At 37.6% G+C, this 25,918-nt stretch overlaps 1 protein-coding gene across 3 annotated transcripts in view; it reads right to left on the reverse strand.

Moving 5' to 3' along the window:
- Nucleotides 1-25,918, reverse strand: part of Cfap20dc (CFAP20 domain containing) — a 218,867-nt gene that overhangs the window by 172,448 nt on the left and 20,501 nt on the right. The window lies entirely within an intron of this gene.

Raw genomic sequence — 25,918 nt, forward strand, 5'->3', positions numbered from 1 at the left:
CTTACCTCTTACTCTGGAATGGTTGAGAATATGCTGACATGAGTGTCCCGCATGCGCACAGGCGCGCACATTGAATAAATATCAAGCTTCTGTCCTAAGGGATAAGTGGTCCCAGCCTAAGAGTCACATCTGGATTTCTAAACCAAGGTCACTGGGAAAAATTAATACTTCTAAATGGCATGACCAATAATGGCTTTAATGCAAGAAAAGCTAGTAGAAATATTTTTTAAATATTTTTTAATTCATTTATTCATTCAATTTTATTGAGCAACAATCAAGCTAGACTCTTGTTTATTATTAATTAAAAACATGATTCAGAATTCAAAAATCCAAAAACATCTTTTTAGTGATATATACTAAGAACTATCATTGGTGATACTTCACTTTTGATTTTGCATCCTGGTCACCATAACAACAACAACAATAACAACAACAATATATATATATATATATATACATATATATATATACATATATATGTTATAAATAAACACTATAGAGAATATTGAATTTTATGTTCTATTATTCCTACTCTAACCCACAAATCTGTTCTGCTTGGTGTGATGTTCAAGTGGAGTGAGGGCTACCAAATCAATGACAATGGACTTATTAATTGGGATTGGTACTCTTCTTCCTCATTTTTCTTCCTCACCCCAGTAACAGCTACTGTTTATATGAAAAGGAGAGCATTCATGACCTTCTTTGAGGAAGAACTAGCATTTGTCCAGCTTAAAAAGCACTTTGTTTTTATCTTAATCCCCACATTAAGCAACATTTTCTCCTTCACATATTTAGAAATGGAAGTCCCAAAAAATTAAGTCACTTGCCTGGTTAATGATAGAGGTATGACCTTATCCAATTTCTGACTGAAAATCCTGTGTTCTTTCCTGTGGTTATATGATAGCAAATTAAAAGACTTATTTGATAAGCATTTCAAGAGTTACCAGAGGGGGAGAAATATTCAGTCACACTAGAAATGCCACACAGATGGGAAAAAAAGATTGCAAACGTTTTAAAAATTATGAAACACTTATAGATATGATTCTCAATCAGCTGAAGGTAGATATTCATTTACACCTTTTAACAGCCTAGTTTCCTCTCTCTCTCTTTCTGTCTCTCAGACACAGCTATGATGGGTGGATGCGACATAAATAAGTATCACAGTTGTGTAGAAGCTCAATGAACATTGGCTGTGCATGCCTATTAGCCAGAAGCAACTTATTGGTGTTTGCAGGTGTTATGCAACCAAGTCTACTTAAGGAATTCAGACACTGAGTTAATACTTGGCGATTTAGATGTGTTTCAGAATAGCAAGTCATAGGCTGCTTTTATAGTTGGAGGATATTTCTACAACGATTCTTTACCTTTCTAAACCCATGTCAGATGCCAAAGCAACCCTAAGGTATTCCCATCAAAGATCCAAGTTAAGGATATAAGATACTGTGTGGATAGGGTTTGTAAGTCAAGATACAAAACGGATGAAGTCTCTATTTACTGGGGCATAAGTCTAAAGACAACTGTTATCTATTTTCCAAATCTGATATGAAAATGGAACAACTGAGCTACCTGACTAAATGATAAACTATGTCTGATGATGGTAAAAATTTAGTCAATCTTGATTTCGCTACTGCATGGCATTCTAGGGAGGTGGAAAAACTAACCTGCAGGAAGAAGGCAGAGGAGACTGTAATGAACTAGAACACACTAGCTACAACATGATAAAGGTTCTCTAATCTCACCTTCATTTCCCCCAATGACTGGGGGTCTTTTCCAAATTGCTTTTGCTTAAGACTAAACACAGAAGCAGTTCACTTTACAGACACACTGGATTAACTGGCACTCTCTTTTTTAAAAAAATGTACCTACTTCTGCTGCCCTTAGCTGTTCCCATCATAGTTCCCACTATGAGTCACACTGCTTATATCAGAGAAAACATTTGGCATTTGTTTTTTTGGGATTGGCTAACTTCACTTAGCATTATCTTCTCCAACTCCATCCATTTACCTGCAAATGCCATGATTTTATTCTCTTTTATTGCTGAGTAATATTCCATTGTGTATATATGCCACATTTTCTTTATCCATTCATCTACTGAAGGGCATCTAGGTTGGTTCCACAATTTAGCTATTGTGAATTGTGCTGCTATAAACATAGATGTGGCTGTGTCCCTGTAGTATGCTCTTTGTAAGTCTTTTGGGTATAAACAGAGAGGGATAGCTGGGTCAAAAGGGTTCCATTTCCAGATTTCCAATGAATCTCCATACTGCTTTCCATATTGACTGCACCAATTTGCAGTCCCTCCAGCAGTGTATGAGTGTGCCTTTTCCCTCACATCCTTGCTAACACTTATTGTTATCTTTCTTCATGATAGCTGCCATTCTGACTGGAGTGAGATGAAATCTTAGAGTAGTGTTGATTTACATTTCTCTAATTGCTAGAGATGATGAACATTTTTTCATATATTTGTTGATTGATTGTATATCCTCTTCTGAGAAGTCTCTGTTCAGGTCCTTGGCCAATTTATTGATTGGGTTATCTGCTTTTCTGGTGTTTAGCTTTTTGAGTTCTTTATATATCCTAGAGATTAGTGCTCTATCTGATGGGTTAGGGGTAAAAATTAGCTCCCAGGATGTGGGCTCTCTGTTCACTCACAGATTGTTTCCTTTGCTGAGAAGAAACTTTTTAGTTTGATTCCATCCCATTTATTGATTCTTGGTTTTAATTCTTATGCTATAGGAGTCTTATTAAGGAAGTTGGGGCCTAATCCCACATGGTGAAGATTAGGGCCTACTTCTTCTTCTATTAGACGCAGAGTCTCTGGTTTAATTCCTAGTTCCTTGATTGAGTTAAGTTTTGTGCATGGTGACAGATAGGGGTTTAATTTCATTTTGTTGCATATGGACTTCCAGTTTTCCCAGCACCATTTGTTGAAGAGGCTATCTTTTCTCCCGATGTATGTTTTTGTCACCTTTGTCTAATATAAGATAATTGTAATTTTGTGGGTTAGTCTCTGTGTCCTCTCTTCTATTCCATTGGTATACCAGTCTATTTTGGTGCCAATACCATGCTGTTTTTGTTACTATTGCTCTGTAGTATAGGTTAAGGCCTGGTATAGTGATGCCACCTGTTTCATTCTTCTTATTTTTCCAGATGAATTTCATGATATTTTTTTCTATTTCTATGAGGAATGCCATTGGGATTTTGATTGGAATTGCATTAAATCTGTATAGTGCTTTTGGTAGTATGGTCATTTTGCTAATATTAATTCTGACTATCCAAGAGCAAGGTAGATCTTTCCATCTTCTAAGATCTTCTTTGCTTTCTTTCTTTAGGATTCTGTAGTTTTCACTGTAGAGATCTTTCACTTCTTTCATTAAGTTGATTCTCTCTCTTTTTTTTTATTGGTTGTTCAAAACATTACAAAGCTCATGATATATCATCTTTCATACATTTGATTCAAGTGGGTTATGAACTCCCATTTTTACCCCAAATACAAATTGCAGAATCACATCGGTTACACACTCACATTTTTACATAATGCCATATTAGTGACTGTTGTATTCTGCTACCTTTCCTATCCTCTACTATGCCCCCTCACCTCCCCTCCCATCTTCCCTCTCTACCTTATCTGCTGTTGTTCAATTCTCTCCCTTGTTTTTCCCTCCCCCTTTCCCCTCACAACCTCTTATATGTAATTTTGTGTAACATTGAGGGTCTCCTTCCATTTCCATACAATTTCCCTTCTTTCTCCCTTTCTCTCCCACCACTCGTCTCTGTTTAATGTTAATCTTTTCCTCATGCTCTTCCTCCCTGCTCTGTTCTTAGTTGCTCTCCTTATATCAAAGAAGACATTTGGCATTTGTTTTTTAAGGATTGGCTAGCTTCACTTAGCATAATCTGCTCTAATGCCATCCATTTCCCTGCAAATTCCATGATTTTGTCATTTTTAGTGCTGTGTAATACTCCATTGTGTATAAATGCCACATTTTTTTTTATTCATTCATCTATTGAAGGGCATCTAGGTTGGTTCCACAGTCTAGCTATTGTGAATTGTGCTGCTATGATCATTGATGTGGCAGTATAAGTTGATTCTCAAGTATTTCTTTTTTTTTTTGAGGTTATTGTAAATGGGGTAGTTACTCATATACAGAGGATTTGTTACTCATATACAGAAATGCCTTTGATTTATGGGTGTTGATTTTATATCCTGCTACTTTGCTGAATTCATTTACTAGTTTTATTTAGAGACAAGGCCTCACTGAGTTGCTTAGCGCCTCGCCATTACAGAGGCTGGCTTTGAACTCTCAATCCTCCTGCCTCAGCCTCCCAAGTTGCTTGGATTATAGACATGCACCACTGTGCCCAGCTTGTATTCTCCTTTTCTTAACTTTAATCATGGATTTGAACATGAACTTGCTTTAACCAGCAGAACAAGGCATAAGAAATAGTGTGAGAGTTCCAGTCCTAGACTGTGACTGGGCTTGTATGTTTCTGTTAATTCAGTTCTGTCTCTATCATTGCCATAGGACTTTGGTAGCTTCTGGTTTCCTTAGTCTGGTCCCTAGAATAAACCCTAGAGCCCCACCCCCAGTGAGGAACCAAGCTCAGCCACGTCCATGTTCATGGTATTCACCCAACCAAGATTAGCCAGCTCCAACCTGCCCCACAGATGCATGAGAAATATAACATAGTGTTTTGAAACCACTGAATCTTGGAGTAGCTTGCTATGCACAAAAAACTAGCCAATACAGTTTTAAACAAAGTTACCTTATACAACAGTGTTCTGTGATATATACCACTCTGTTGAAATCTTGAATATAACATATTTATGAATTTGTTTTGCTGGAAATGGAAAACCAAGGCTTGAAGCATGCTAAGCAAGTGCTCTACCACTGAGCCACACCCCCAGCCCTAATTTTATATGAATTAAATTTCCTATTTATATTCAGTCATTTTATCTCTTTAGATAAACTAAACTGATATGAAATAATACTGATAACATCTTGCTTAATCTCCTCCCTCACTATATTTCTAGATAGACAATAACTGTCATAGAATTATCATTAGCTCTTATTGTCATAAAAGTTTCAATACATTAATGTAATTAAATGTTTTCATCGGCTGATCCTTAATCTTCTTTGGTGGTCAATAGAGACTACATTATTTGTGAACTAATCAAATTTAGGTATTGATTACTTTTGTTTCTAGATTTGATGAGGCCTGAAAGACAATATGAAGAAGCAAATCCTGATTTACAGAATATCCTAGCTAAAAAGAATGAGAAGAGGACAAATGTAGTTTTCAAAGACAAGCATCTCTTATTTCTTTAGGAAAACTGAAAGTATGTCCTATAGATACAAGTAAATATGTTTTAGTAATTTGGGGCTATAGAACAAGGGGAATATTCTATAAGACAGTTATTCCTCAATGAAAATGTCTTTTAAGTTCCTACATTTCTGTGTGTCTTGATATATACATATGTGGTATATTGTACATACACACACATATATGGATGGAAGGAAGGATACATGAATAGATGGATGGGTGAAGAAAGAGGGAGGGGAAGCCAGAAGGTGGAGGTTCCAAAAGACTGCAGCTCTCATTCCAGATCCAAAACAAACCTAATAAACTATAAAATCCCCATTAAAAAATGCTTCAGGGCATAAAATACAAAAATACCTACATACACTAAATTCTGGAAACGAATGAACCTGCTACAAAAAAGGAGAGAGCAACAGCTGTCCTTATTTCTAGTAGGGCAGAAGAAAGATAAGAAATCAGCCACGGATGTAGGAAGAGAAGAAACAAGCCTAACTTTTCTTTTTTCCTTGCAGTACTGGGGATGGAACCCAGGGCCTCAGTCATGCTTGACAAGCATTCTACCACTGAGCCACTTTGACAGCTGTATGTATGCTAGAGCCTGACTTTTGACAGCTGTATGTATGCTAGAGCAATGGATTCGAATTCTGAGAAGCCCCATTATGAGGCAAGCCAGCACCTGCCTGTCAACCTGTTCCCATGGGTCTTCAGGTACTGGGGATAGTAACACTGATAAGGTGGAGAGAAATTCACCTGCAACATTCTGGGATTTTACCTACCTGAGGCTGGGAGTGGTCAGGAGAGCAGAAAAAGACCTTTCTAAAAATTTCTAAATTTTTAGAAAGGTCTGAGTATAGGGCAGCTCACTGAGTATAGGGCAGCTTTCCTCAGCCTTAGGTCAAGAGCAGGGAAAGAAATGATCTGCCAAGGCACAGAACTCCAGAAGCAGGACTGAGAACTGAGAACTCCCTAGTGGCCCAAGGACCTGGCATCTGGGCCAGAAAGAAGAGAAAAATGCCCACAGTTTGAACAGCTGGCTCTGCACCTGCAAATCTGCTAAATCTCACCTGTAGTCAGAGTTCAAGTCCTGCTAAAGGGAACAATCTGACCTTGGCCTTGAAAGATGTGAAGCCTGTAATGAAGTGAACCAAAATAAAGTTACAACAATGCCCAGCCCCAGCCTGAACTAAGAGGATGGCCTGTTCATTTCTGGAGGTAAATGTGTTTTACTTCAGGCTTTTACTTTTCTATATACAGTTGATTCTTTGAATCTAAAGGTTCTGCATCTGAAGACTCAGCCAACTGTGGATTGAAAATATTTTTTGGGGAAAACTGTTTCTATATTGAACATATACGAACTTTTTTCTATATCATCATTCCCTAAATAATACATCATCACAACTGTTTACATAGCTTTTAAATTATATCAGGGATTATAAATAACTTAGATATTATTAACAGTATACAGGAGGGTTATATGCAAATATTGTATCATTTTATATAAAAGACTTAAGTATTCACAGATTTGGGTATCTTTAGGGAGTCCTGGAATCAATCCCCTGAAAATATTGAGGTAGCCATGTACAGTGTGTGTTATATAATACAAAAATAAAAGAATAGCTGGGTGCAGTGGCGCACACCTACAATCCCAGCTGCTGGGGAGGTTGAGGCAGAAGGATCACAAGTTCAAAGTCAGCCTCTGCAAAAGCAAGGTGCTAAACAACTCAGTGAGGCCCTGTCTCTAAATAAAATACAAAATAGGGCTGGGATGTGGCTCAGTGGTTGAGTGCCCCTGAGTTCAATCCCCAGTACTCCCCTAAAATAAAATAAAACACACAAAGAACTAGCAGAGGTTAATCATAGCAGATGCAGAGATGGATAATTATGAATATTATTTAATCTTCAGCAGAATTTTCTTTACAGGAGTACATTTAAAAAACAGATAAAAATATACCAAAAGTTTTGAGCATTTACTCATTTCCAAATGCTGACTTAGAGACTCTAGCTGCAAAATAAAGCATAGGTCATCTCTTCATGGAACTCACAGTCCATTGGGAAAGACACACCTGAAAATAACTATAAATCAACTGAATAAATGCTATCACAGAAGCATAAAAAGAATGTTATGGAAACCACAGAAGATGAAGTAGTTATGAATTCCACCTGGAAGAGTCAGCTGCAGAGAGAAAGACACTTGAACTCAGCTTTGAAGAACGAGTGGGATTTCACCAATGGAATCGAGGGAACAGGCACAGAAGCACAAGGAGAAACAAGCACGTGCAAGAATGAGAGCCCGTGACAGATTCAGGACCTACTAGGAGCCCAGGGTCATGGACAGCACAGGATTGATGACTGTGTTGAGAGAAGAAAAAGAAAGGGGCTGAAGGTGTAAGTTGACAAGATATCTGGAGAGTGAAAGGGCTATCACCACCACATCGAAGATCATGCAAGTTTTTAAGCAGGGAAATGATAAAATCAGTTAATATTTTTTCACGAATATTCCTAGAACCTACAACACTGTCCGATACTTGTTTATCAGTTTGCCTCTCCCATCACTGTGAACACTGAAGGGTAAGAAAGGAGGAACTGATTAAGGAAAAGAACAGAAATGAAAAAGAGAAACAAGATTAAATTAATTAAGATTAATTAAGAAAATAAGATCCAGAAAATCCCCTGGCCTTTTCCCTGCAGTTATGATTGTCATCACTAAAATTATTCATTAATACTATTCTTACCTTTGTAAAGAATAGGCTTTATTGATAAAGCAGTGCTGGTTCAGTTTATTTCCACATAAGAACACACATAAGTTGATTTTTACAATTCCAAAGTAGACAGTGTTTTAAAAATTCAATGAATAATTTCATGAAGACTTGGACATTAATTCAGAAAGAGAAATGTACCAGTTAAGGAGGGTGTTAGCTTACAGGTACCACTGATGAACAAAAGCTTAAACAAGATTGAGGTTTATTTACTTTTTCAAGTCTAGGCAGTTTAGGGCAGGTTACTGGCTCAATAATACCCTCAAGGGCTCAGGTTTTTCCTCCATTTTTCCCAGTACATCATCCTTGGATGTCTGCATCATTTATGATGATCTCCATGCCTTGTATTCACATTCAAGGGGGTCTGGGAAGGAGAGCAAAGAACATTGACCAAAAGCTTTTGGAAGAGTCCTGAGAGAATTCCACTTGCATTTCATTGTCCAGATCTAGGATACATCCATCTCCAGTTACAAGGGAATCTAGGACAGTGAGTCTATTTAGCTGGGCTCCTTGCTGTCCTGATCAAATTTTTCTTCAAGGAAGACAAGGAAAATGGTACAATAAGCAATGAACGGTGTATACCACAGAAAGTAACACGAATTCTTGCCCAACTTTTCTATGAGGTTACAATCTGACTACTAAGATACACATGTTGCTGAACACCCTGTATCCTACACAAAGGGAGACAAATAATTTTGTTTGTAGTGAGCAATTCATTTATGCTATTAATGTAGCCTAGGATCCATGTCTCTGTTTGAAAGGATGCTTCCTGCATAAAATAATTTGAAGAATAAATTTACAACACAAGTAGCAATTTTGAAAATTTCTCTAAATTCACTATATACAAAAAGGCTTTAGGAGTAACTACAAATGGTGGGCATTTTATCGACTACAGATATCTATACCAGTGAAAGTGTGCACACTTGTTACAACTCCAAGTAGCAGAAGTACTAACACCTGCATGTTTTCAATATTCTAGATGCTTACCAAGAATGGTAGGATAAGCCAGCTGCTGTTTTCCTTCCTGCCCAAATATTTTCCAAATATTAAGCTATTTTTGTTATTGCACAGAGGTAACAAAATTCACAGAAGTAAGCATTTAACAATTGGCCACTATATTTATGACAGATGGCTACATTTACTACTACCAACAATCTTCCTACTGTTTGACGATAAAAACCAGAAAATGCGACGTAAATTACAGGCTTAGTTGTCTTACTCCTAATTGGACTAAAGGTAAGAAGAATTAATTTGATCTAACTATTTTAAATATTTGCTAACAGATGACTTCAATGACGGAAGGAAGGATAATACTGAATTCACTGTTTTCTACTTCTTGCCACTAAACAATATATCAGCTTGCTTTTCTACTGAAATTGCATAAAACAGATAGGACAGCTAATTTAAACAGTTGTTTGCACATTCAATATTTATAACCCGAATCTTGCATGAGTGACTGGAAGCAGTGAGTTAGAAGGTTTAGCTCAGCTGCTGCCTGGAGTGATGGATGGCCTGGAAGAATTTCTTGTTCACTGACCAGATCAATCACATAACAGAATGAAAGAAAAAAAAAAAACAGCCTTAAACTGGATTCCCAACATTTCCATCTGTATGCAAAACTGTTGCAGGAAGAAATGTATCATAAAACATAATGTGGAGCTACTTAAAAATAATAAAAATCCACCAAGAAGATGTAGAATGCAAATAAAAAAAAGATAAGGAGACTGGCTGGTCTTCTAGTTTTTAACTGAATATTAACTGAAACTTTATGATATCTATAATCCAAAAAGTGATGTCAATTCAAGTGATATTTCGATGGAACTCAAAGAGGGAGTAACGGTTTACAAATCATTGAAAAGCTTGCCTTTTTTTTTTTTTTTTTTGGCAGTACTTGCAGTTGGATTTTATTTAATCAAACTAAAAGGTAGTGTTGTAGCAAATAGTATAGAGGGCTGTTAATTATCTCGATTGCTACGCTCAAAAAGAAATCGGTAAGGAACAGACGTCTGATGTTGCATATTACAGTAATTCATTTATTAATGGCTGACCCTAACATTTGCCCTAATGGTGGAAGGCAGTAGCACTACATAAGGAGCCCGTCCTTCGTGGTTTTCTGGGACAGGGTTGATAGATTCAGGAGACTCCACTGTGAGCAAAACCACCTAGCTCCTTGTTGAGTGATATCAGCTTAGTAGCTCAAAATCAGTCATGGTTGGGGTCTTTTACACCTCGGGCTCTCCAGCATTCCCACCACAGATGCTCATTAAACATTTACCAGCATGCAATGGGCATGGTGGCAAATGCCTACAATCCCAGCCCATGGGAGGCTGAGACAGGAGGATCATGAGCCAGCCTCAGCAACTTAGTGAGGCCCTAAGCAACTTAGTGAGACTCTACCTCTAAATAAAAGACACAAAAGGGCTGGGGATGTGGCTCAGTGGTTAGGCACCCCTGATTTCAATCCCTGATTAAAAAAAAAATACCAGCATGCAAAGGTGTGTGCTTATTTCTAGGGTGGGGGGTAGTACAGAGGGCCAGTGAGACTCAGGGGAGCACAGGCTGAGGTCATGTTGAACAGGTGCAGGAGAGGGTAGGTTCAGACCCTGGGTACACCTGAGGATGCTCAGGTGCCTAAAGATGTCTGTCATTAGCCACCAGGGTAATTAGAAAGGGCTTTGACCACTTCTTGTGGCCCCCAGCATTCATGTTTTCTTCTTAAATTTACCCCTACAACAAACAGAGGTGAGAGAAGGTGGATAATTCTAGAAATGAGAAGGAAAAAAGAAAAAGGAGAAGGAAGAAGAAAAAATGGCCAGGCACAATGGCACACGCCTGTTATCTCAGTGGCTCGGGAGGCTGAAGCAGGAGGATCATGAGTTCAAAGCCAGCCTCAGCCACTTAGTGAGGCCCTAAGCAACTCAGAGAGGCCCTGTCTCAAAATAAAATATAAAAAAGGGTTGAGGAGTGTGGCTCAGTGGTTAAGCATGCCTGCATTCAATCCCTGGGACCAAAAAAAGTAGAAGGCTGGCTGTGGCACCCCTAGATATTCCCCTAGCAGCCAACTTTGGAGTCTCTTCCCGATTCACTGACTCACTAACTGAAATCCTCTCCTATCCACAGGGCTGGGACTTCTGGAACCATATTTATACTAATGAGTACAGCTGAACTGAACAGAGAGGTAAATGCTTGACCCAAACTAACACAAGCTAAGATGAAAGAGACAGCATGAAGGCTTTCTAGTGCTGGTATCCACTTCCAGCCACATTACTGTCCTTGAGCTTCATGTGACACCTCAACATACCTGCATTGATTTCCTGCATCATGTTTTCATTCACTCAAGTTGAGTGAGTTAACTGAACTGAATCCCTCTCTACAACTTTAGTAACTCAACTACTAAAAAGGAACCCTGGGTCCCTTGGTGCATGAGATATGTGCGACTGATTCTAATATTTTAACCTCCTTTGTAGTCTATGCCATGATTCTGTCACCCAGCTGATGAGAAAGCAAACAAACAAAATCTATACCCATTTCTTTTGTTGGATGTGGAAAAAGTTTTATATAGCCTTCTTTTTGAATTCCAGGTAAAACAGCTATTATTACTTATTTGGTACTAGGAATAATAGTTAGGACTCTTGTATGTCAAAAGTTAACAAAAAACCAAACTCAAGCCAGCTCACTTAATGGAATATATTGACTCATATAACTGGAAACCACAGAGCTTGAAGATTGATTGATTTAGGGCTCAAAACAGTCATCAATGACCCAATTTCTATTTCTCCCCTTCTCACATCTGCTATTGCCTTTATCCTCATGATCACATGATGAGTGACAGCTATAAACAGGGTGCTTCTAGTCCAGCATCCCAAATAAGAGTCCTGGATTTCACTCAGATCGGCCCAGCATAGTTCAAATGCCCAGTCCTAAAAGAATAAATATGACTAAATAAATAAAATGCACTAATGGATCCATCCATCAAAGCCCCCTCCAAGAGCTACATTGTGATCAGTTTTACTAGACACACATAAGCTCACTGGCAGGGGAGAGATCCAAACAAAATTCAAATAATTTCAGAACGAGGAGAGTGTGGCAAAATGTGTTAGGCAGACAGCCAACTAATGTATACCATATTTGGTTCCTATAATGTGTCACTAGAAAATAACAACTTAAAAATTCACTTTATTTTGAAGTCATTACAGCAATTAGTTCAAGCAAACATCATTGTTCAACTATTAAATGAAAACTTAATGAACAACCAGATATTTTCATAGTCTCAAACTATATCTCCACAAATGACTTGTTAAAGTAAATAGTAATTTTGCTATGTGGAAACATGGTAGATACCATATCATCTAAGTAATTAAAGTTAACATCACTTATAAATACCATATGTCTCCTGATAACCTCTATTGGGGATACATCACTTGCATAGAATTTCTGGTCAAAACACAGAACATGAATCTAATCATAAGCAATCATCAAACTCAATTAAAGGACATTCTACAAAATAACCAACCTGTACTTTTTAAAAATCTCATTGATATAAAAGACTCAAAAAGGCTGAGGAACCATTCCAAATTAATAGAGATAAAGGCACATGGAAACTAAATGTATTTTGTGATTCTGAACCCAAAGCAAAATTGCTGTGAAAGGCAGTATGTCTAGACCCTGGGAAATAGTACTGCATCAACACTGAGCAGTTCTGAAAATTTTACCATTGTATATAAGTGAATGTTGTGGTCCTTAGTTGACATACACCATAGTACACACGTCCACACACAGAGCAAAATCAAATGCGGTGAGATGTTAATAATTGGTGAATATGGGTGAAAGTATATGGAAGTTCTCTGTACTTTTTGCAACTCTAAAATTATTTCAAAATTTTAAAAAAATCAATTTTATTTTAGAATGTATGACCCTATAACTTGTATCAAAGCACTGTTTTGCTCTGTATACATTACATAGGTTTCAAGTCAAAGTTGTTTTTTTTTTTTTTTTTAACTTGTTTAGGTAGAAACTTAGTTTATCATTCTTAGGGAAGCTGGTATGTGTTGGCCAAACACTGTTGTTTCATGTTCTCCTGGGCACACAGGCAGATTACATTTCCTAGCCTCCAGTGTTACAGTAAGGTGGTTTGAAAATTCAGGTCAAGGAATTCAACACCCTCTTGTGTGATCTCCAGATCTCTCTTCCCATCTGCTGACTGGATAAGAAGGATCCAGTAGAGAACTATGAGGCCATTTATGGAGGCATCCTAGTCCTTAAATGACTGTGGGGAACAGTCTCTGCCACTGACTTGCAGGGGATTGTGATATGAACAAGAAGTGATATTTATAGTAGTGAGCCACCGGGATTGGGGGATTCCCTGTCATAGAAGTTAGCCTACCTCACTAATAAAGCTCCCTAATTTATAAAATATATGAACAGAAAGTGATACTTCAGGGAAAAATGAACCAAGTAAAGATGTCATGGATTGGCTTTCAGGAAATGGCAGTTTTCAAGTGTGGATAGGGGAGTCAGGGTTCTCAAAGGACAGTGTGGGAACCCCTGGGATCTCCAAGACCCTTCAAGGACTAAGTGAAGTTAAAACTATTTTCATAATACTATTATGTGTCCTTTGCATTCTAATCTCACAGGATATAGATGAGTTTTTCAGAAGCTATGTGAGATATTAGATCACAAGACTGAATGAAAAAGCAGATAAAAGAAAATCCACCTGTCTTCTACTTAGGCACACATTAAAAATATTTGAAAAAAAAAAGTAAACCAATGACACTCTTTACTAATTGCTTTTTAACTTTATTTGCTCTGGAAAATATAGGTGTTTTATGCTACAGCTATTTGTAGGCATTTATGCTAACATGTAATAGATGTATTATTATTTCTAAGTAACAAATATCTTTTGAATTACTCAGTGTCAATTTCTAATATGAAAAATATTGAGCAAAACAATATTTTAACAAAATAATAATAAACAAATATTTTATTTATTTGCTTAAATAAATCATAGTAAAATAAATATAATATTTAAACAAAAGTACTTTGGGATCCTCAGTAGGTTTTAAGAATGTAAAAGTATCCTTATACCAGAGTTTGAGAACAGATATTTTACAATAAAGTATATCTGAAAGTCACAGCATTTTAGACACAATAAACTTCCATTATCAATATATGAGATAGAGATACTGAAGTGTTTGTTTCACCCTTAATAACTAAAGAGCACAACATTCAGGATATACTTGGTGTTTAATATGTTTTTCTTAATAAATTGTGCAATGATGATAATGGCCATATTTAAGAGTGTTGTGAGAATTGGATAAAATAATGTAGTGTGTATTTATGGTAGATTACCATTGTTCACAATTACTTTCACATAGGAAACTGTACACCCCTGGCCTCCCTGACTGTAGGTGTGGCAGTGTTAACTGAGGTGGTCAATAGATGTGAGTAGAGTGAGGTTCATCACACATCTAGGAAAAGCTTTACATTTAATTATGTAGTTTTGCTCAGACTTTTGTTCTTCTGCTTTTGTGTCAAGAACAGCATATCCCAGACAGAAGCTGTTCATTCAATCCAGGTCCTGGAATGACAAGACACAGAATAGACACATGGTAGACTTACAGCTAAAAGCAGAGCTGTAACCTATGCACCTGTAGTTCTTAGGTAGGATGACATGTGTGCATATATGCACGTGAATGATAAATATGTAATTATATACATACATGAATGATATTGATATATATAGGAATGATATACATACATACACACACACACATACACACACACGAATGACATTGTTGAGACACCTTAGCAAACCTGGCAAATACAAAAATACAGTATGAAACAAGCCTGATATACTGTAGATGTTCAATAAACCTAAGCATTCTAATCAGTGTTATTATTTAGCTAGAGAATCACTAAAGAACTGTAGCTTACTCCTTCAGTGACTGCACAGAGCACAGCCTACCCTAATTAACTAAAGACGGTTCATATAATACCACTGAGATACCCTTAGGACTCCAGGTAAAGAAATTGCATGACCTAGGGCAAGAGTGACGTCAAAAGTAGACCTGACTGCAATGAAAAATTCGGGCCACTGTTTACCTGGGAATGCCACTAGATGGGTCAGGAATAACTGGAAACCACTGGCAGGTGATTGTCAAGTGTCTACAGTCAAGAAGGGCCTTGACTTGCCCACACCTCTCTCCCAGTTAACAGCTCTGTTCCAGTTCACAGCCTCTAAAGCCAGAACCAAAGATGAAGCAGAGTTTAGCTTAAAGCAGCTGACAGGCCAATAACCAATCCTGGTTATTTTTTCAAATCTTTGAAACAGGAGATATAGACTGAACCTGATCAGAAATGAGGGGAACTGGAGTTACAGGGTAATAGAAGGATGTCCTGGCAGCCATGATTGTCCACATGTACGATGACAAGCAATTAGAGAAAGCCAGTCTGCAGGATGAAAAGGAAGAACTGGGCAGACTTATCAGCAGAATGAGAGGTGACAGTGTAACTGCCAAAGACAGAAGCTGCCGACAACTGTCACTTCCCATGAGTCTGTACCAACTTTAGCAACTGGGTTACTTAAGATTTCTCTGTGTTCTTCCACTGTCTGTCTTTTTACTTGAGATCATTTGTTTTTTCATTTTGATTTTACATCTTTTTAAATAAATATTAATTGTGCACGTCAATGGAATTCACTGTGATAGTTCCACACATGTGTGAGGCATGTAGTGATATCTTCCATCTTTTTCTTCCTCCCACACTACCCCCTTTCCAATCCCCAGTAATAACTATTCTATTTTTTAGACTGACTTCTTTTTTTTAGGTTTTCCACATGTGATGGAACCTGCAATTCTTGTCTTATGTATCTGGCTTATTTAGCTTAATATGATGTCCTCTTCCCATTTTGCTGCACATGACATGATTTCATTCTTCTTTGTGGTGAATACGTTCACGGAAAGTCCTTAGTTAACTCTACTTTTCTAAATTATTTTACAGTACTCTGGATAATCTTGATGCATTTGCATTTCCTTAATGACTAATGATGTTGAGCATTTTTTATACATTTACTGGCCACTTATTGGTATTTTTTTTTTTTTACCATTTATTGGTACTTTTTTCTTTGAGAAGTGTCTATTCAGATTCTTTGTGGATTTTTTAATTGAATTAATTTTTTGTTAAGCTTTTTGAGTTCTTTATATATTCTGCTGGATGGATAGCTGGCAAATATTTTCGTGCATTCTGTAGGTCGTCTCTTCACTCTGCTGATGGCTTACTTTGCTGTACAAAAGCTTCAGAGTTTGATATGGTCCCATTTGTCAACTTTGGCTTTTGTTTCTTGTCCTATCCAGAAAATCACATCCACACCAATATCTTGAAGTGTTTCTTCTATGTCTTCCTGTAGTAGTTTCAGAGTTTTAGGTCTTACATTTAGGACTTTGATCCATTTTGAGTTGATTTTTGTATAGAGTGAGAGGCAGACGGCCAGTCTCTATCTTCTGCATGAGGGTGTGCAGTTTCCCAGCACTATTTATTGAGGAGTCTTTCCTTTCTCAATGTGTTTTTGGACATTTTTCAAGAATGGGTTGTAGATTCATGGGTTTATTTCAAGATTCTCTATTTTGTTCCAGTGGCCTATGTGTTGTTTTTATGCCAATACCAGGCTGGGTTTTTTTTTTTTTTTTTTTTTTTTTTAATTATAGCTCTGTAGTGTGTCTTGGAATCAGGTATTGTGATGCCTCTAGCTTTCTGCTCAAGATTTTGCTTTGGCTATTTGGGGTCTTTTGTGTTTCCATATGAATTTTAGGATTGTTTTTCTAGTTCTGTGGAGGACATCCTTGGTATTTTGAAGGGGTTTTCATTTACTATAGATCACATTTGGAAGTATGGACATTTTAACAATATGGATTCTTATCCATGAACATGGGAGGTTTTCTCATGTTTCGGTGTCTTCTTCAACTATTTTCTTCATTTTTCTGTAATTTTCGTAGAGGTTTTTCACTTCCTGAGTTTATTCAGTTTTACTTTGTGTTTAGTTGCTCTTGTAAATGGGATTGCTTCATAATTTCTCAGCAAATTTACTGGGTAAACAGAAAGCCTACTGATTTTTGTATATTGATTTTATATGTTCCTGAGTTGGTTTATCAGTTCATCTGTTCTAATAGTGGTTTGATGGAGCCTTTAGGTTTTTCTATGTATGGAATCATATCATCTGCAAGCAGGAATAATTTGAACTACTCCCTTTCTATTTTGTGCCTTTTATTTTTTTCTTGCCTAACTGCTTTAAAATATATAGTATTATATTAAATCAAGAGTGTTGAGGGTTTGGACCCCTATGTCTTGTTCTTGATCTTAGAGGAAATGCTTTGTTTTTACACAATCATTATAATGTTGACTATTGGTTTGTTTATTATTTTGTGGAATGATTCTTGAATACCTAATTTATTCAGGGATTTTTGTCATGGGCTGTGTGTGGGTCATGGCACATGGAAGCCTAGTGGATAGAAACATCTGGTGTCTGGGAATGACCAATGGACATCTTCTCTGGTCAATTGCCCAGGGACATTGTGAATTTCAATCCCACTCTGCCATGTCCCACACAGTACCTGAGATGGGTGTGACCTTCCAAGGTGCCAATCAACCTGCTGACTGCAAGATATCATGAAGCAAGACTCCGCCCCTGAAACCTTAACCTTGACTTTGATGTACCACCCCCTTAAATAAACCATGGGAGCCATCTTTCCTTTGTCTAGTTCCAGCTCTTGTGTGGACTGGATGTATCACAGGCTCTGCTTTTGTATATATATATATTTCTGACTCTTTGTGTTTTGTTCTTCACTAATTATTTTATACTTTAAGTTTTCAAGTGGCTTTTACCGTCCTTGGCAGGAAAAAGAGTTCCCAGTGAAATGCTGGCCATCACCCCCATTAGATTTTATCATGAAAGAATTTTTAATTTTATCAGATTCTTTTTCTCCATTTATTGAGTTGATCATATAATTTTTACCCTTTTTTAGTTATGTGATATATTCTGTTTAGTAATTTACATATGTTAAAGCATCTTTGCATACCTGAATGATCTTTTCAATGTGCTATTGAATTCAGGTTTTTTAAATGAAACTTTAGTTTTTTTATATTCATCAGAGATATTCACCTATAGATTTTGTTGCTGTTGTGTCCTTGTCAGGTCTTGGTACCAGGGTAATGGTGGATTCACAGAATAATTTTGGAAGGATTCCCAATTTTTCAGTCCTACAGAACAGTTTAACAAACACTGATGCCACTTCTTGCTTACAAGTTTGGTAATATTCAGCACTGAAACCATACAGGTGTATGCTAGTCTTTGTCAGGAGATTTTTATTACTGATTCAATCTCATTACTTTTTATTGGCCTATTCAAGTTTTTGTATGCTCTTTGTTCAAATTTAGTAAGTCATATGTGTCCAGAAATCTGTTTCTTTTAGATTTGCTAATTTGATAGGAAATAGTTTTTCAGTAATAATTCCCTTATGATACTTTGTATCTCAGTGGTATCAGATGTATGACTCCTTTTTCATCTCTAATCTTATTTGTTTGGGTCTTCTCCCTGTAGGTTTGTCAAGTTTATTTATTGTTTTGAAGAACCAACTATTTGTTTCATTGTTCCTTTGCATTCTTCTTTTAAGCAGTTTTATTTATCTTTATTATTTCATACCTTTGACTAATTTGGGGTTTGTTTTTCTCTTGTTCTGTAAGCCCTTGAGATGCATCTAAAGTTGTTGATTTGAAACCTTCTATTTTTTTTACTTCATGTGGATATTTACTGCTATAAACCTTCTCTAAGTAGCACTTCTGTTGCATCCCACAGGATTTGGTATTTTATGTTTCCATTTTAATTGTTTTCAAGGAATTTAAAAATTTCCCTTCTGACCTCCTCAGTGCCCTATCATTCATTCAAGTCTTCACGTACATGTATTCTTTCTAAATTTTCTCTTCTTATTGACTTCTAGTATCCTTCCACTGAGATTGGAAAAGATACATGATATGATTTCCAAGTTTTTTTTGAATTTGTAAAGACATATTTTGTGGCCTAATATATGTAGTTTAGAGAAAGTACCATGCACTGATGAGGAGTGAGTACTGTGCAGCCGTGGAGTGGAATGTTCTATAAGTGTCTTAAGTTAATTTTATTGATAGTTCACGATAGCTCTGGTGTTCTTTGTTGGTTTTTGTTTGGATGATCTATTCATTGATAGAAAGGAGATACTGAAATCTCCCATTATTATTGTATTGGAGCATATCTTTCCCTTTAATAATGTTTGTTTTAAGAACTGTGTGCTCTGACATTAAGTATATTGTCACAATAATCATATCTGGAGGAATTGATCCCTTGAGTCTTATATAGAGAGATCTCCTTTGTCTGTTTTTATCTAAAGTCTATTTTGTCAGATGTAGGTATCACCAATCGTACCTGTTTTGGGATTCCATTGGATTGAAATATCATTTCCTGTCCTTTCACTTGCCATCTGTTTTGTGTCTTTGAAGGTCAGCTGAGTTTCTGTAAGAAGTATATTGTTGTTTTTTAATTCACTCAGCCAGTCTATATCTCTTAATAGTAAAGTTCATTTACATTCAGTCATTCTTGAAAGGTATGGATTTATGTTGTTATTCTTCTGGTTGTTCTTAATATTGTTTCAACCTCTCTTATTCACGTTTGTAGTTTGATGAAGTATTGTATTGATAATATGGGATTATTTTATGTTTGCTTTTGTGTATCTGCTCTTCTGGTGGTTTTTATACTTTCCCATGCTTCTGTGATGGTTGTTATGTCCACTTCTGGAAGGAGGACTCCCTGAAACATCTTTGGTAAGGTTCAGAAATCTATAGTTAAATTTGGTGAGAAATCTTCTGTTAGTCTAATGGGGTTTCCCGTAAATGTGACTTAGTGCTTATAGATTTTTAATTCGTTCTTTGTCTTGTCTTTTTGACAGTTTGTATAATATGTCATGGCCAGGATCTTTTCTGATCATATCTCTTTGTAAGTTTCCTGTACACAGATCTTCATATCTTTTTCTACATTTGGCTTTCTTTTCTTTTTTTTTTCTTTTTTCTTTTTGCTATTATTTCTTTGGATAGTTTTTTCTGTGTTCTAAGATTTATTTTCTCCCACTTGGGGATGTTTGATCTTTTAATGGTGTGCCAAAAATCTTGAATGCTGTCTTCTTTCCTTTTCTTTTCTTTCTGCCTCCCTCCCTCCCTTCTTTCCTTCCTTCCTTATTTTGAAAGATGTATCTTTAAGTTCCAATATTCTTTCCTCTGCTTGATCTGGTCTATTGTTAAGGCTTTCATTTGATTTTTTGTTTTTGTTTTTGTTTTGGGCAGAGAGGGGGAAGTGGTCCAGGGATTGAATTCAGGGTCACTCAACCACTAAGCCACCTCCCCAGCCCTGTTTTGTATTTTATTTAGAGACAGGGTCTCACTGAGTTGCTTAGTGCCTCCCTTTTGCTGAGGCTGGCTTTGAACTCATGAACCTCCTACCTCAGCCTCCCTAGCTGCTGGGATTACAAGCAAGGGCACTCGGCTCAACTGAATTTTTTTATTTGGCTCATTGACTTCTTATTTCCAAGATTTCTACTTGAATTTTTTTCCCAAAAAACATCTATGGTCTGTGATGAATTTCTCATTCACATCCTGCATTGTCACCCTAATTTTATCTAAGTGTTCATCAGTATTCTCTTGGATCTCTTTGAGCTTTAAAAAAAATCATCCTTTTGAATCCTTTATCAGGCATCTCTTCTATTTCCATATCTTTGGAAACTGCTGCTAGAGTTATGATCTTTAGCATCTGTCATGTTACTTTGTTTTATCCTATTTCTTGTGTTTCATTATTGAGATTTGTACATCTGGTGGAACAGACATCTCTACCACTTTAATGGGATGGCCTTCATGGTGGCCTTGTCCTGAAGATGTTTCATGGGGTATCACTCTGTTCTGCAATATTTAGTTTATTTTCAGTGTGAGCACCAAAGTATAATCTCCCTGTAGCATCTGTGGTTGTGATTAGCACGTTTGGGCAGTGTACCAAATCGGAGTCTGAGAGACACACTGTCTCTGCAGGTCACACAGAGTGTGGTCACTGTGGCAGTTCAGGCAGGTATGGCATAGACAGCAGAGTGTGTGGGGTGCACCCTATGTGGCTACTCCTTAAAGATTGATGGGGTTTCCTCGGGCACTGTTGATATCTGCTTTGCTACTTAGAATAGTCTCTGGCGCTAGCTGCACCAGTAATGGCAAGGGCCTGCTGACTTTCCTGACCAGACAGTGAGGAGAGTCAGGAGCAGAATTCACAGCACTCTCTCTACGGTTCTCACACTGAATCTTAATGGTAGAGTGTGATCAGTCAAGATCCAGGGGCAACTAACTGATGATGGGGACCCACATAGGCATCGAGGTAGCCAGAGTTATGGTATTCTTTTCTGCTGGTACTGTGGGCATGCCCACTTCAGACCAGGATTGCAGACCCTCCTTCACCATCTATGCAAGAGATGGAGGATGGCCAATGACTTTTCTCCTCTTTTTTTTTTTTTTTTTAACTTTAGAGCCTGTTAGGGATCTAGCAGGTGTGGGCTGCAGCTGGAGCTGGGCAAATTACTCTCCATTGAAGTGTTCACAGGGGGAGAGTGAATCATGGGCAGCACTCAGCAAGGCTTCTCCCTAGACCATCTTAGACTGTGTGCATGTGAGGTGGGGTGGCAGCTGGAGCCACAGCTTTGCTCATGACTGCTCCACCACATCCCTGTGGGCAGGGGAACAATGGAACTGTGGGGTTCTTCCCCACCTTGTGATTATCAGGCACCCATATGAGGCACTGTGGAAGTGGAGTGGTGGGGACAGTGTGGGTAGCTGTCTTCAGTCCTGGCACTCGAGTGGCAGGCTCCCTAACCATCCTCACCCCAGTTCTGGAGGGCAGTGCCCGCCATTCCTTCTGTGTCACAATACCTGTTCCCTACAGTGCAGTGCTCTCTGCGGGTTTGTGTCATTCACTTTATTGAGCCAAGTTTGGTTCATGAAGCAGTTTCCTACTGAGGCAGTGGAGTATCTGTGGAGCCCAGCAATGTGAACACGCAGGGCTCTGCACCCCAGAGCAGTCCATATTCAGGTGCTAGACGCCTTCTCAAGATGGCTCCTGGGTCTGCTGGGACTTGACATGGATTCCTTTTCCATGGCCAGTCTATTGTGCCAATTCTGGTTTATGGATCTAGTTAAGCTGCAGGTTTGTAGAGGCTGTGAAACTTTCCAGTATCTAGGATTGCCAGTATCAGTGAGAGTTTGCTGAGACTCTATCCCTTTCCTGCTGTTGGGGTGACAGGTGCTGGCAAATTCTGTTTCTCCTATTCAGCTGGCATCCCAGGTCTCTAGATCTCACAAGGGGTCTTGTTGAGGCTTACAAACGCAGTTTTCATCTAAGAGCCTAGGAGCTAAGCGTGGTGTTCCATGGCTTTAGTTCAGCCTTGAAAATTATTTACTTGAATATGTTCTTAACTATATCACCATTTTGAGAAAATTCTAGAAAATTCATTTCTTTTTACCTCAATTTTCCCACCTTTCCTTATTCTTTTGATATAGTTACCATCCTGTCAGGAGAGGTGTGGTTAAGAGAAATGTATTTTATATATGGAAAGGCAAAAATAAAATAAAATAAATTAGGGCCCAGGTACTAGTTTTCAAGGGACTAAGGGTTGAGAAAAGAAAGCTGGATACTTTGCTAGACCCATGTATCTGCTTTCTTACTCTCTTTTTGCCCCTGAATTTTTGGAATTAAAGCAACAGTATATTAACACCTTTCAGAACAATATAGTATAACAACATTATTAAGGGCTCACCATGTATGTACGATTCTTCTAAGTGCTGAGGGGATCACAATGGTGAATAAGATGCAGTAATCCTGTATACCACTAAGAGAACACTGAGGAAGTAGAGTGCTACAACTGGAAGATGTGGCGTATTCCTGGAGGATATGCACTTGAGTTTGCTATTAAATGATTAGGGTTATACAAGATAGAGAGATGAAATTAGCCTGGACAGAAACTTGAGTCAAGGGCATGAGAACTTGGGAGGTTTTCAGCTACCAAGGTGGCTATGTCAAGGAGGAGTGGAATGAGTTATGGAGGGAGAGGTGCTTCAGTTCAGATCCAAAAAAGCTTAGGTGCCCAGTGACCACCAACTCCATTGGACATTTGTCAAAGAAGCTGGGGCTACAGCAAATCCCAATGGACCAAGGCTGCCTAAGACTCAAATTTAAAACTTAAAATTCGAATGCTAAACATTTAAAAAGTAAAAGTCAATGCTAGCATACCTTGAAACACAGAATCTGAATGTGGTAAAAATTTACAATGTTAGCTTTATTTAACTATGTATTACTACCCAATTTTAAAGAGAAGGTTGAACCATGTTAGTGGGTTTCAAACTTCTGAAGGAGAAATGGCATTCAATAAAACATGTTCATCCCAAAATGTTCATAAGACTGAAAAAGGGAGGATGGATTATTCTGTTTGAAATAATAGAGGTAATGCAGACCAAATTAAAATGGATTAGATAATTTTAAACGTTCTTTCCAGCTAGCTCCAAAACTTCATGTCTATGAATGGAAAGTCTAAATGTCAGTATTACCACCTTACCAATTTTGAACCACTCACATGGTCACTCTCTTTCCCAAAGAATTATACCACAGCAAACTGAAAATGACTTAAAGGGTTATAACAATGCAATTATAAATGGCTGAGAGAAAGGAACTAGTATTTACTGATGTACTATGTGCCAGTTATTAGGTGTCTGTAAATAATCTAAAGTCCAATTAACTCTGCTGCCATCTATTGTAACATCTAGGCAATGTCTTATACAAACGGGGTTTGGAAATGCCAAGTTCAATGATAGCCTCATTGCGATCAAAATACCTAGGCCCTTAAGATCTCATGGTCTAGGTGGAGATGGACAGTTGGTTGTGGAGACACATAAACAATTAGACCACTATGCAGTAAATGCCATAATGGATACATATAAATGCTGTTATAGGATGTATTTAGGATACATGATCTCATCCTATCAATTTCTATGAATCCAAATAAAGATTCTAAAATAATTTCATACCCAATTTTTAAACTCCACAATTTATGGGGGAAAATTACAAAAATCAGGAACTGTAGAGATACTAGCCCTCCCTGTGATAGAGGGAAGATTCTTGTATTTATTATTAGCGCCAACTGATCAATGCCTCATGAGTCCCATGATATACTTTATGCAAATGAGCATAAACATATTGATGTATACTTAATTAACCAATAAATGATATTAATATATATTTATTGGTTAGGAAGGAATCCTCACATTAATTAAATCCCCCCATTAATAAAAATGTCCAAATTATTTTATAAGTGAAACTATATGAATCCAATAATATACAGATTACATTCTATTTTGTAGATGTTTCAAATTATTTTTTATTTTGAATAATTAACTCCAAGAAAACAAAATATTGTGAGAAGGACAGAGAATTAAACAAGAGAAGATATTTTTCCTGACCAAAAAAACAGTGAGCTCTGTATCATAAATCAAAGAAATGTGCTCCTGTCTTTACCATATGAAAGGAGAGGGCATTTGGAAGATCCTCGATTTGCTGAGTCATATTAAATCATCCTTGATAGAGAAGGTGAAAGGGAAAATAGAAAATAGCAAATGGCTATTTATTATGCCTTAAGAAATTGCACATCCACCTGTTTTATGCTTCTACATTTGGTCTGGTCACCTGGTCGATGCTTGAAACCAAGTGTGTTAGCTCTGCATTGCTGAGACCAAGATATCTGATAAGAACAACTTAAAAGGAGAGTACTTTTATTCTGGCTCATGGTTTCAGAGGTTCAATCCATGGTGGGCCCATTTTATTGCTCTGGTGAGGCAGAGAACATCATGGTGGAAAGGTGGGGTGGAGGTGTGCTACTCCTTCATGGTAGCCAAGAAAGAAGCAGAGAGAGAAAGGAAGATTCCAGAAAGAAAGTGCACCCTCCCAGGGCATGCCCCACAGACCCATCTCCAGCAGCTGCACCCCACCTGCATACACTTATGACCCAGTCAGTCAATTCAAACTAGGATGCGCTGATTAGGTTACGGAGCTCACAGTACAATCATTTTACCTCTAAATATTCCTGCATTAACACAGGGGCTTCTGGAGGACACCTCATCCCCATAACACCATAGTCTCTGATGCCAGCAGCTCCTATAGTCGTGGTTTAAAAAGATCACTGGCATCCATGTCCAAGCCACAGAGTCACCTCTTCTTTCTTGTTTATGCTGGTTTTTTTTTTTTCCTGATAGAGAACCTGCATAAGCCAATAGTTAAGCAAGCTCCCAAGGAAAAGCTGCTTTTCCATCCCTCTGCAAAGACAAGTACCATAAAAATTTCATAAGGAAAATAGACATGCCCTAACTTGTCTTAAAATGGTTCAGATGAACAATCTAAAAATCAAGTATCACAGTACATCTACCTATAGACATATAAAAATTATAAATTAAGATTAACTAACCAATAAATAGATATTAATATCACCCTCATTGTGCAGATGGGTTATGTCATTCAGAAGGCTCCACAAACTGCCCAGAATCACTATACTAATAATTAGAAGAACCAGTTGCTCCCAAGCCTATAACATCACCCATCACAGGACCCTGATTTCTGCCTTGACAACTGAACTTGCAATCACTAACTACACAGTGCTTAAGCCAAATGTGTGGCCTTTTATTATGACTTTACAGAATAAGGACACTTCCAGATATTTGTATATGTATAATTTTTCTTTTGCTGGTATTTT

Source organism: Ictidomys tridecemlineatus, chromosome 2 (genome assembly GCF_052094955.1).
Source record: "Ictidomys tridecemlineatus isolate mIctTri1 chromosome 2, mIctTri1.hap1, whole genome shotgun sequence".
Taxonomy (NCBI): Eukaryota; Metazoa; Chordata; class Mammalia; order Rodentia; family Sciuridae; genus Ictidomys; species Ictidomys tridecemlineatus.